Source organism: Malaclemys terrapin, chromosome 1 (genome assembly GCF_027887155.1).
Source record: "Malaclemys terrapin pileata isolate rMalTer1 chromosome 1, rMalTer1.hap1, whole genome shotgun sequence".
Lineage (NCBI taxonomy): Eukaryota > Metazoa > Chordata > Testudines > Emydidae > Malaclemys > Malaclemys terrapin.
In genome coordinates, this window is record NC_071505.1 from 54,830,479 (window position 1) to 54,843,017 (window position 12,539).

Sequence of the window (12,539 nt, forward strand, 5' to 3'; positions counted from 1 at the left end):
AAACTATTAGAGATGAGGATAAAACTTTGATGGGGCACATCTTACTCCACATCTTCCTACTGTGGTATTTCTTGGTGACTGGTTTTTCTTTCGTCTGGTGCTGACCATTGTCAGAGAAAGAATAGTGGACTAGATTGCCGTGGATCTGATCCGGTATGGCAAGTCCTATGTATCATGATGTAAAAAAGTAAAACGAAGTCAGATGGTATCACTGACCATTCTGAAAACACTGGGCATTGTAGTATCACCAAGTTTTGCTCTTTCTTTTACCTTTCATAAAATGTTCTCAGAAATTCTGTCTGACTTGCTCTTGAATCACTTTCATGTAAGACTCAGAGAATCTTTGACTTGACTGACAGTTTACAATATCATACTGAACTGCCAGGTATGCTATAGTTAACGCTTTGTCTGTAAACTTAGTGGACGTATCTGGATGTGGCAAAGGAGTTGCTGAGTGCCATGGAAAGGTACTGAGAGAGAACATTTAAGGCATTATGAAGCTAGCTGTTCGCTATTTGGCTCATTGTGGAGGTGTGAAGTGCATCTTGGGCCTGATATACAAAGAGACTCGGGTGGGGGTGGTCCTAAAGGTATTTTTGGAGAACGTGATCCAAGATGCTGCCACGTACATGGAGCATGCCAAGCCGAAGTCTGTCACTGCCATGAATGTGGTCTATGCTCTAAAGTGCCATGGTTGTACTCTGTATTGATATGGAGATTAAAATAAACAGTGTCAATAAAACAAAGAAAACAGAACTTATAGTTAAGGGTAAGGCCAGCTTTCTGTTTAAAGCTTGACTCTTCTAGATGCTCTAAAATCTGTACTGTTACTTGGATTGCCTTGAAATTTGGTGTGCCTCATGAGTAAGGCTATGGTTTTTGCACAGGTATTTTTATTAAAATTCACAGACAGGGCATGGGCAATGAATGATAAATCGTGGATTTATTGAAGCCGAAGCCCCAGCCCCGCTGCCTGGGGCTGAATTATTGGAGGTTTCAAGAAGTCACAGAAGTCTCGTAAAATCATGGAATCTGTGTTCTCTATGACAGATTTGTAGCCTTACTCATGAGGGAGGAGGGTAGTATTAGTGAACCAGATTTGGGGTCATTTGCATCAAAACCACACTGCTGAGGCTGGGGAGTTGAGCACAGGCATACTTGATGCACATCACATGTTTCTTAAGCACTGGGGAGGGGGGATGGAAATACCCACTCAGATGACAAGTGACCTCCATGACAAAATTGTAGCCTTACTGATGATTAATATCATACAGTATTATAGTGAAGCACCAGGTCTACTATGTTAAGATTAGGAAGTTTTTTCTGATTAAAGGAGGATTCTTCTTAGTGCTCTAAAATCTGTATAAGGGTACAGGTTGTCTTGAAATTTGATATTCCTCGTTGGGGGAGCGGGATAGGTTTAGTGATCCAAATTTGGAGTCATTTGAGCAAGAGGTTCTTGAGATACAGCCCTCTCCCTCCAAAAAAACATAACCCCCCCCCCACTTTTCTTGAAGTTTACAGATTCTACTAATGCTTTTTTTGTACACCCCTGGCTTCTAAAGTGCTAGTGGCTATATGTCAGTGATTCTCAAACTTTTGTCCTGGTGACCCCTTTCACATAGCAAGCCTCTGAGTGCGACCACCCCCCCATATAAATTAAAAATACTTTTTTATATATTTAACACCATTATATATGCTGGAGGCAAAGCGGGGTTTGGGGTGGAGGCTGACCGCTCACAGCCCCCCATTTAATAACCTCGCGACCCTCTGAGGGGTCCTGATCCCCAGTTTGAGAACCCCTGCTATATGGGATGGGAAGGGGAAGGGGAAGGTGAGTTGGCAGTGATGGGGTGGGCCTGTATACGTTACGAGGGAGGAGACAGACATATCCTAGTCTTCTTCCACATACACCTCTACCCTGATATAACGCTGTCCTCAGGAGCCAAAAAATCTTACCGCGTTATAAGTGAAACCACGTTATATTGAACTTGCTTTGATCCGCCGAAGTGCTGCTTTACCGTGTTATATCCGAATTCATGTTGTATCAGGTCGCGTAATATCGGGGTAGAGGTGTACTTAATTACTGTACCCACTGTAAAAACAACGAGGAGTCCTTGTGAGACTTAGAGACTAACCTTAGAGACTAACAAATTTATTTGGGCATAAACTTTCGTGGACTAGAACTCACTTCATCAGATGCATGAAGTGAAAAATACAGGAGCAGGTATAAATAGATGAAAGGATGGGGGTTGCTTTACCAAGTGTGAGGTCAGTCTAACGAGATAAATCAATTAACAGCAGGATACCAAGGGAGGAAAAATAATTTTTGAAGTGATAAGAGAGTGGCCCATTACAGACAGTTGACAAGAAGGTGTGATTAACAGTAGGGGGAAATTAAGTTTAGGTTTTGTAATTACCTAACCACTCCTAGTCTTTATTCAGGCCTAATCTGATGGTATCCAGTTTGCAAATTAATTCCAATTCTGCAGCTTCACGTTGGAGTCTGTTTTTGAAGTTTTTGTGTGTGTGAAATTTTTTTACCCACTGTGTAATAAAACTGTCAGGTTCTTGGGACATAGACCATATCTGAGGTTTCTCTCACTAGTCTTATTAGCAGCTACATAATCCAAACATTACAAAGCATGACCATTATTCCCATTCCACTATAACAAAGTGTGTGGGCTGGTGTTGTGATCTTTTGGAATCACAAAGCAGTTATGTTGGCTGGTGTAGTGAACAGTAGACTGAGACTCAGAATACCTGGGCTCTAGTCCTGATTTTTTGACTTGCCTACTGGGTGACTTTGGCTAAGTCATTTCACCTCTCTCTGCCTCTGTTTCCCCATGTATACAATGGGAATAATGTTTCTATCCTTGAGATCTACTGATGAAAAGTGCTATGTAAGAGATTGGTGGTGGTATCTCATGCAGCGTTGTTGTGGCCATGATCACTAAGTGATTATATCTGACTTATCAGTCCTCATCCTCAAAGGAAACTTGCACGACACTTTCAAACGACAAGCCAGGGAGCTTAAGTTCATAACTTTGCTAGACACTAAAAATCATGGACTAAATAGATGCACTGGATTTATGTCTTATTACAATAATCTGTAAGCCACTTACACCCCCCACCTACCTTTCTTCCCTCCTTTTTCCCCTTATGATTGGAGGGGTGTTAATGGGCCACTTTACCCTGAATGGTCCCTTGACATCTGTATTAATTATTTATGCTAAATAAGATGTTCCACCTTGTATTTTAGGTGTGACACTCTGAGGTCTGGTCTATATTACTGAGTTAGGTCAACATATGGCATCTTATGCTGACCTAACTCTGTAAGCCTCTACACTAAAATGTAGGTCCCACAGATGCAACTCACTCACCCACTACACTGACTTAATAACTCCACCTCTGTGAGAGGCGTAGCGCTTAAGTCAATATAGTTAGTTGGACGCAGTGTCAGGGCTTGCCTATACTACAGGTTATGTTGGTATAATTTATATCGTGCAGGGATGTCAATAAACCGCCCCTGTGAGTGACATAAGTTACACTGACCTAGGCGCCGATGTAGACAGAGCTATGTCAATGGGAGAGCTCTCTCCCATTGGCAGAGAGCGTTTTCACCGGGTGTGCTACGGTGGCGCCGCTGCATCGGTGCAGCGGCACCACTGTACCGCTTCTAGTGTAGACTAGCCCTCAGTGTAGATAATGTGTTGCTTACATTGACTGACTGTTGCTGCCTTTCAGAACCATCCCACAATGCCCCACACTGTCCGTTAAATCGGTGCAAGCGCTCCTGGTGACGATGCACATCGCTGACACAAGGACCATAATGTGTATGTGTAAAGCCGATAAAACTGCAGTGGTTGTGCGTCGACGTAACTTAGGTCAACTTAATTTTGTGGTGTAGACTTGCCTTGAGTATGTTTCCCAGACATGAAGAAGAGCTCTGTATAAGCTCAAAAGCTTGTCTCTCTCATCAGCAGAAGTTGATCCAATAAAAGATATTACCTCACCCGCTTTGTCTCTCAGGTATTATTATTGTTGCCTGGCCACAGCAGTGTCTCAGCTGCACATCTATGTTAATTAGAATGCCTAAATGACTACTAACACCTACCAACAACATTTCTGATTATATTAAAAAAAACAAAACAAAACTAGAAAATTCACTGATAAATAAACTTACTTAATGCAGAGTTAAGATATATCATGTTCTTCCAGAATGCTGAGTTCAGTAAAATTCAGACTTGTGAAAACTAGGAATGAATTAAGGTATTTCAAACTCCGATTTCTAAAACCAGGAAATACTCAGCCTTAATTGTGTCCTCTGAGAATGATGTCCCAATACCCATAATATATATCCACAATGCCTTTGTACTGCATTGAAAAGGAACTGCCTCTACATCTGTCATACACTCAAACACTTAGGCCTGGTGTACATTTAAATTGATCTAGCTACAATGCTCAGGGCTTTGAAAAATTTCACTCCATGAGCACTGTGGTTAGGTTGGCGCAACCCGTGTTGTAGATGCAGCTACTGCTATTCAAAGAGGTGGATTACCTACATCAATGGAAAAATCCCTTCCATCTGTATAGTAAGTGTCTATACTACAGGATTACAGTGGCACAGCTGCAGCGCTCACTGTAGCATAGACAGAAAGAACACATCGGCTAAATTTTATGACTTCTTCACCCTTATGCACACAATACCATCTAACACCATACTTACACTTACCTTTCGTTAACCTCACAGACCATGCTCATCTCCCACCTAACTGCTGACAGTCCCATGGCCAGAAGACCCCTTACCTGCTACTGAGACAGGCTACACACAGTAGTGCTGAAATGAGATATATACTGGATATTTCAAGGTACTGGTGTACCTGTTTCCTTTGATCACACGCATCCACAGAGGGTTGCATCCTCCTCAGGTCACCTCATATCACAGTCACAACTCTTCCAAGCTGCTCCATCTAATTTCTCCACTGTCCAATATAAAGAACGAGGAATACGTGTGGCACCTTAGAGACTAAGAAATTTATTTGAGCATAAGCTTTCGTGGGCTAAAACCCACTTCATCGGATGCATGCAGTGGAAAATACAGTAGGAAAATATATATACAAAGAGAACATGAAAAAACGGGTGTTGCCATACCAACTGTAACGAGAGTAATTAATTAAGGTGAGCTGTTAGGTGAGCTATTATCAGCAGGAGAAAAAAAAACGTTCGTAGTGATAATCAGGATGGCTCATTTCCAACAATTGACAAGAAGGTGTGAGTAACAGTAGGGGAGAAAATTAGCATGGGGAAACCGTTTTTACTTTGTATAATGACCCATCCACTCCCTGTCTTTATTCAAGCCTAATTTAATGGTGTCTAGTTTGCAAATTAATTCCAATTCTGCAGTTTCTTGTTGGAGTCTGTTTTTGAAGTGTTTTTGTTGGAGCATTGCGACTTTTAGGTCTGTAATTTATTTTTTTGCATAGAGACTGTCAAACCGAAGAATAAATGGGCACAAATCAGACGTCAAGAATTATAACATTCAAAAACCAGTCAGAGAACACTTCAACCTCCCTGGTCACTCAGTTACAGACCTAAGAGTTGCAATACTCCAATACACCATTAAATTAGGTTTGAATAAAGACTGGGAGTGGATGGGTCATTATACAAAGTAAAAACTGTTTCCCCATGCTAATTTTTTCCCCCTATTGTTACTCACATCTTCTTGTCAACTGTTGGAAATGGGACATCCTGATGATCGCTAAAAACGTTTTTTTTCTCCTGCTGATAATAGCTCACCTTAATTAATTACTCTTGTTACAGTTGGCATGGCAACACCCATTTTTTATGGTCTCTGTGTATATATATCTTCCTACTGTATTTTCCACTGCATGCATCCGATGAAGTGGGTTTTAGCCCACGAAAGCTTATGCGCAAATAAATTTGTTTTTCTCTAAGGTGCCATAAATACTCATTATTTTTGCTGATACAGACTAACACGGCTACCACTCTGAAACCTATTCAATACAGTTACACCTATCAGTGAATGCAGCTGCAGTGCGTGCAGCTAACCCCAAGTGTCTATTGCCAGCTCCATAGGTGACAGAGTTAAGGTTGTGTGGGTATGTACCTTAACTCTGTATTTCCTGATTTTCAGAAGTTTTGAGTTTTGCTGAACTGAATGTTTTGCAAGGGCACCATATACCACTGGGCAACCTTACCTCGGAGTTAACAAAGTTCTTTGCCAGTGAATCATATTGTGTGTGGGTTTCCCAAATTGACATACCCAATCATTCACTCTAGGTTGGAGAGAACTGCAAAGAAAACTACATTCAAGGAACTTTAAGTTCATGATGGAGAGTTTGCATCAGGTCTGAGGGTCTGAAGTATCATGAATTTGTTCAGTAATATCTACCCATTATTCTACAAGCAAGGAAGTGCAGAGAGTTTGATGGGGAGATCCTTCTAGTACAGCAGCACTGCCTTCCCACTGATATTTTCAGCGGCCACAGAACTTGAAAAATGGTACCAGGATGAGAATGACTCAAAAATCTGGGGTAATGCCTCCATTCAGTTTCTGGATTAGAGAGCAGTGAATGCAATCCCAGATATTGTGGGCAAAACTGTTTGGTTTTTGTACAAGAAGGTGGAAAAATCATAACTATGATGGAAGGTTTAGTCTCCATGGAATAGGTGAAGTAGCTTAATTTATTTTTCCTCTTTGTCACACTGCTTGTAGTTGTCAAAAGACATAGAGCTGCCTGTTTACCAGAATAAACATCAGGAATTGAAAAATATACCCAATGCTTGATAACCAGGTGAAAAAATAAATGTGCGGCCATACACCCAAGCCACTCACCCCAGAATATAACTCCTGTAAGATGAAGGAATAAAACAAGTTTGTATTGTTTACTGTATTTAATTGTAATTTGGCAATCAGTTTTCTCTTTAATACGTCTTTAAAAATGTAATTTTTCTCCCTTTTTCTGTATTTTTATCTTTCTACCTCCACTCCATGCTTTCCCTTTCTTTCCTGCATTAGATTATGACCAAGGATATGATTTGGTCAGGGAGATCACGGATTCCGTGACTTTAACAGATGTCCACTTCTTCAGCTCAGGCTTCAGCCCCGCCAGATGGGGCTTGGGCTGAAGCCCAAGCCCCGCTGCCCATAACTTAGCTTTGCAGTTGTCCCATTTGCTAGCTCCTAATGCTGCCTTGTGTACATTTGTGATTTATTGACTTATTGCCTATGTCCTGTCTATTTAATAAAAATACCCGTGCCGAAAATCATATCCTTAATCATGATGTATCTTTCCATGAATTATTTTCACCGTTTGTTTCCTCTTTCTTCTCTCTTCTACTCCCTCATTTCCTTCCCTATGTTCTTATGCAGGGGAGGAGATAGCGATTTCCCCTCTCCCTTCTTTTACTTATTTCCAAATCTCTTTCCTTTAGCACCATACTTCTCTCTTCAAAATGTATCCAATCTCTTTTTCCCAACCGCCTACTTACAAACATATAGTACTCATATTTAAAATTTTTACCAATGCAAATAATAGGTAGAGGATTAAACCAGCTAAAGACTAATACAAAAGAAGGAGAGGGTGCAAAATGCCAAGTGCCATCACTTCGGTGAGAAGATAACTCCCCACCTTGTGCCATAAAAGGAGAATTCTAGGGTTCCTCCTGAGGTGCTGTCCTTCAACAAGAAACCCATAGAGAAAAGATTACTATTGCAAAAGTTAATGATGGCTGTCACTCATGTATCTCAATCCCTCCATTTTATTCATGTTACTGAGAAGAGGAAAAGCTGGAATAAAAATTAAGCATAAACCTAAAACTTCCAAGTGAGCCTCATAATCCTACTCTATTTTGTGGAGAAGGAAACCATTTTTATTAGGTCTGTTGCACTAGCACAAAGCAAGACCTATTGCTGTGATAATCTGCTTGCTCTGATTCTTGGCAGCAAGCCACAAAGGGGCAGCTTGTGTTATAAAGTATTAATAGAATTCGTCTCCCACATATGGCGAAACACCATTAGTTGAGAGAACACTTCAGTAAAAGCAATCACCTCTGACGCATGCAATATAAACTTATACAGTAAATAAATAAGGGTGTGTCTTCACTACTGTAGCACGGTAATGTAGACGCTTTCTACATTGATGGGAGTTTTTCCATTGAAGTAGGTAATGCACCTCTCCAAGAGGCAGTAAGTAGGTCAATGGCAGATTTTTTTCTGTCGACCTAGCTGCATCTACAATGGCAATTAGGTCCACCTAACTACATCCCAGACGGTATGAAATTTTTCACAGCCTTGAGCAATGTAGTTAGGTTGATCTCAGTTTTAGGAGTAGACCAGGCCTAAGTAGCACAGTAGAGTATACTCCCAATTATCCGAATAGCGGGGGGGGACATGGATTTTATTTGAATAATTGGGAGTTCATATAATTGAGAGGGCAGGAGCAGCAGCGCAGGGAGCCCTCCTCAGCTCTGCTGTCACAGCCCTGCTCGCTCCCATAACAGTGGGGCTGCAGAGGGCTCCCTGCGTTGCCTCTTGTAACCTTTGATTTATGTGTTTCCAGTTACTAGTTTAAACATAAGAAATAAAACCAAACTGAATTCCTTAAGGTTTGCGCCTCCAGGGTAGTTACAGATCATTTAATTTAGTGGAGGACTGTGAATGACACGGTGAATGATAAAATTAAGGATTTTATTTAATATAAAATAGTTTAAGCAAACAGGCATTACAATATGATCATGCACTGCATTTATACTCGCATTCTAAAGTGAAAAGATGCATGCATATCTGTTCAGCTTCTGGATGAGAAGTGCGGATATAATTCTTTAGTGGTACCTTGATGGGGGATTGGCGTGCCTATCTAACATCAACCTACTACCCTTTTTATAATCAACTATAATAATGCCACTTAATTAATTAACATTAAATCCTCCTTTTACCATATATTTATTTCCATAACCGTAATTAAATATTTTCTACTTTCTCATTGGCTGTTTAACATTAAGCATCATCTTAACATCTGCCTCAATGCCAGACCAGTAACTAGCATTATAGGTAGCATTTTCCAAAACATTAACATTTTATTTAAAACATTTGTAAAAACCAATTAGGACCAAAACATGTTTACAACATGAACTGGGGTTATGCCTTAACTTATCTCTGAATTGTCTCACTTCACTTTACTCATACTTTACCATGCCTCTCTTGATTATTGTCAAACCTGTTTTTAGGAAATAGATTTTTGGGCCTTTTTACATTACAACACATTACTATAGGAAATAAGCAAACATCATCTCTATACATGCGACATGCTCCTACCCTCCCTGGATTACTGCACGCGCCAGGGGCAGGGAGAGGCTGCGGTCCTGGTGGGGCAGAGCAGAGATCCCTGGTCAGAACAGTAGCCTTCTCTACACCTTGCAACTGCAGAGATCAGGTATCACCGGCCCAGAGGCAGTTCAGGGAGTCCTCTTCAGCTCCGCTGTCATGGCCCCACTCACTCATTCCCATGGACAGTGGAGCTGTGGAGTGCTCCCTGCACTGTCACAGGAGCCATTCAGTAGCAGGATGGCCTTCCCTGGCAGGGAGTCTCTGCTCTATTATCTGAACCTCTGTATTATCCAGAAATAATGGGATTCAGATAATAAGGTTTCAGAAACCCAGGAGTATACTGTATTAGAAAAATTATGGAGGTCAAAGTTCTCTATTAGTACATGCAGCACAGTCAATATCTATCACATGTTTGGATACAAGACAAAATATACAGTATCCAACTTTGTGAGCAATTTTATTATACTGAGAGGACAGGTGATTATAGTACACTTCTATCCCGATATAATGCGACTGGCTATAACACGAATTCGGATATAACGCGGTAAAGCAATGCTCCAGGGGGGCGGGGCTGCACACTCCGGTGGATCAAAGCAAGTTCGATATAACGTGGTTTCACCTTTAACGCTGTAAGATTTTTTGGCTCCTGAGGACAGCGTTATATTGAGGTAGAGGTGTATTACAATCTTAGGGTCTGATTCAGCAAATCCTTACTAATGTGAGTAGCCCCACTGATTTGGAGAATTTCATGATTGGCATGTGTTGTTAAAGCAGGATTCAAAATAGGCCAAGCCAATATCTGTTGATTGGAAACTTTCCAAATATCAACAGATATTTGTGCAGGAGACCAAAAAAATGTATGATCTGCCTTCATATGAATGAAGTTTTTGGCTAAATTTTTAAAAATAGGAGCCTGTCTGTATTTAGCTAGTTAAGAATTTTCTAAAGTGCCTATGTTCTTGTGCATTTTTGAAAATCTCATTTCATCTTTTTAAATCTTTGTTCATTCATAGATTTAAGGCCAGAAGGGAACATGGTGATCATCTAGTCTGAACACCTTTATAACACAGATCAAAGGACTTCCTTGAATTAATTCATGCTCCAAGTCCAATAGCTGTGGTTGAACTAGAAAATATCTTTTATGGTAACATACAATCTACATTTAAAAATGATCACCACAACCATGACATTTCTTACCACAACCCTTGGTAAGTTGTTCCAATGGCTAATTACCCTTATGGTTAAAAAAAAAAAAAAAGAAGTGCCTTATTTCTATTTTGAATTTGTCTAGCTTCAACTTCCAGCCATTGGATCTTGATGTATCTTCTTCTGCTAAATTTGAGAACCATCTATTATCAAATTTCTGTTCCCCATGTAGATACTTAGACTATGATCAAGTCACCCCTTAATCTTCTTTTTGATAAACAAAATAGATTGACCACCTTGAGTCATTAGAAAATCCCACACATAGGAACTTAAAGTTAGCTCTTATTTGAAAATTTTAGTCTTCAGCTATTTATTTACAAATGTATATTAGTGCACATCGCTTCAGCACATGAATGCTTTAAATAACCCTTAGGAAGACCATTTTTCTTTTGTAATAAAAGTATTAAAGCCTATTAACTTTTAATCCAAATTTGTTTTTTCCTTAATAATGCTCATACAGCATAGTTTTTGTGCTAAACCTTATAAAGGCATTACACTTAAAATTGACTGGGATGTTGGGCTACATAGAATTACTTTTTTTATGCTGAATCAGCAAAAGGTAAAGGAAGTTTAGACTTTCAGTTAGTCACTATTCTGTAAACTTTATCCTACCTATCATTCAGATATCACAGTAATTGGTGCATTAGAAATACCTAGATACAAAGACCTGTGGCCTCTTCTACAGTTGAAGTTACTTGGAACAGAATATTTCCTTTAAAGGAAAACTTCAATATAAATACAAAATATTTCAATTACAAAGGAGAATAAAGACTCAATTTTACTTCCTCTGAAGTCAATAGAAGTTTTTTTTTCATTTCCTTTGTAACTCAAAATAAATTATGCTGTTTAATTTTATGATTGTATATATAAATTGTTGAATAAATTAAGTAGCTTTTGTGATGAAAATTTAAAATAGTTCTGTTTTGAAATTTTCATGAAGTGTCTAACACTGCTTTGTGTATCTTTATCAGTCCAATTAAATCAATTTACTTCATAACATTCTCAACCATGAGTAGATTTTAATGATGATTCTTGGCATCTTTTTTTTTTTTACTGATGATTCTTGACATTTTTTTTAATACATGTACAGCCAGTATATACCACACTGATAAGCACTTTATAAATGCTGATAGGACTTTAGCTTGTGCAACAGAGAATTTTCAAGGACAAGAATACTACAATGTACAAGCAATTGTTATTTGAAAATGAGACATGAATCCACTAATGAAGCTGCTGGAGGAAATAAAAAGATGACAGAATTTATTTAATCATTAATTCTGTCAGTGACTATAGGAAAGATATTAGGGTAATGCTCCCTTCAAATTCAGTCCCTTTAAATGGCAAATTCTTCTTTGTCTCTGCCTCAGGCTGTAACTGTTTGCTTAAAGGAATAAAACAGTTGTGTGTATTGTATTCAGTGGTGCCATGTTGCAAGTGAACTTTCTATTTAATGATTTTGTAAAAATATAACCTACAACACTTCTCTTGCTTTTGATGTTGCATCTTTCTCATCCTGACTTCATTTTATTTTTTTCCCCTCTTCTTCCCTATAGTAGATCATAGTGTGTTTTTATTGAGTTGTCTTAAGTGTCTCATCCTTTTTTCTGTTTTTTTTTCTGCAGTGTATTCACTACTTCCTCTCCTTTTCTCTTTCCTCTTTATTTCCTTGTCTATATCGCACTTCCCTATTCTGTCTTATCCCTTCAGTTTATTTGTCTGCCTACTCATTCCTATCCAGTCACAGATGGTCTAAGATGTGGAAATTTCACCAGATACCTAAAAGCTGTAGGATTAAACCTACTATCCAGAGTCAGGAATAGGGGCCCCATTATACAGGGACAAAGCCCAGGTGAAAAGACAGTATTCTCTAATACTTTCCTCTGTGAGTGGAAAGAAGAGGATATCGCCCCAACTGCTTGCAGGTTCAATTTTTCATAGTAGACTCTGTCTAGTGTGTGTCTGTATTTATCTCCCTCTGTTG

The 12,539-nt window shown here is 39.3% G+C and overlaps 1 protein-coding gene across 6 annotated transcripts in view; it reads left to right on the forward strand.

The window, feature by feature from the left end:
- The window catches only part of PPHLN1 (periphilin 1), a 123,156-nt gene that overhangs the window by 7,548 nt on the left and 103,069 nt on the right, over positions 1 to 12,539 (forward strand). The window contains exon 2 of one of the 6 annotated variants that reach the window (XM_054024513.1): positions 6,304 to 6,371. The exons of the other annotated variants lie outside the window; for them this stretch is intronic. The gene's annotated coding sequence lies outside the window, so the exon portion shown is untranslated. The remainder of the gene's footprint in view (positions 1 to 6,303; positions 6,372 to 12,539) is intronic. 6 annotated transcript variants of the gene reach the window in all.